The sequence below is a fragment of the Branchiostoma floridae genome, chromosome 4 (genome assembly GCF_000003815.2).
Source record: "Branchiostoma floridae strain S238N-H82 chromosome 4, Bfl_VNyyK, whole genome shotgun sequence".
NCBI classification, from domain to species: domain Eukaryota; kingdom Metazoa; phylum Chordata; class Leptocardii; order Amphioxiformes; family Branchiostomatidae; genus Branchiostoma; species Branchiostoma floridae.
Window position 1 is genome coordinate 19,221,351 of NC_049982.1, and position 735 is coordinate 19,222,085.

Sequence of the window (735 nt, forward strand, 5' to 3'; positions counted from 1 at the left end):
CGACACACAACGCTGAAATTCTCTTTCACCCACAGGAACAAAAAGTTCTCTCACTCCGGGAGGCTTCCCTGCCAACGCGGCTGTAGGAGTGAGCGATTTTTTGGGTCTGAGTGAGTGCGAACTTTTGTCGATGTGAGAGCGCTTTTGGAGTAGTGAAAGAACAACTTCTTTAAGTATTTTTTACTCAAAACGCAAAATAATCACTGGCATTTTTTTCAGTTTGTAACGATATACACCATACAATAACAATTACTTATACCAAATATTAAAGATATTGTCTTGACAATCAATCTTTTTCCGACACACAACGCTAAAATTCTCTCTCATACACAGAACAAAATGTTCTCTCACTTCGGGAGGCTTCCTTGCCATCGCGGCTGTAGGAGTGAGCGATTTTTTGGGTCTGAGTGAGTGCGAACTTTTGTCGATGTGAGAGCGCTTTTGGAGTAGTGAAAGAACAACTTTTTTTAGTATTATTTACTTAAAACGCAAAATAAACACTGACATTTTGTCTAGTTTGTAACGACATACACTATACAATAACAATCACTTATACCAAATATTAAAGATATTGTCTTGACAATCAATCTTTCTCCGACACACAACGCTAAAATTCTCTCTCACACACAGAACAAAAAGTTCTCTCACTTCGGGAGGCTTCCCTGCCAACCTGGCTGTAGGAGTGAGCGATTTTTTGGGTCTGAGTGAGTGCGAACTTTTGTCGATGTGAGAGCG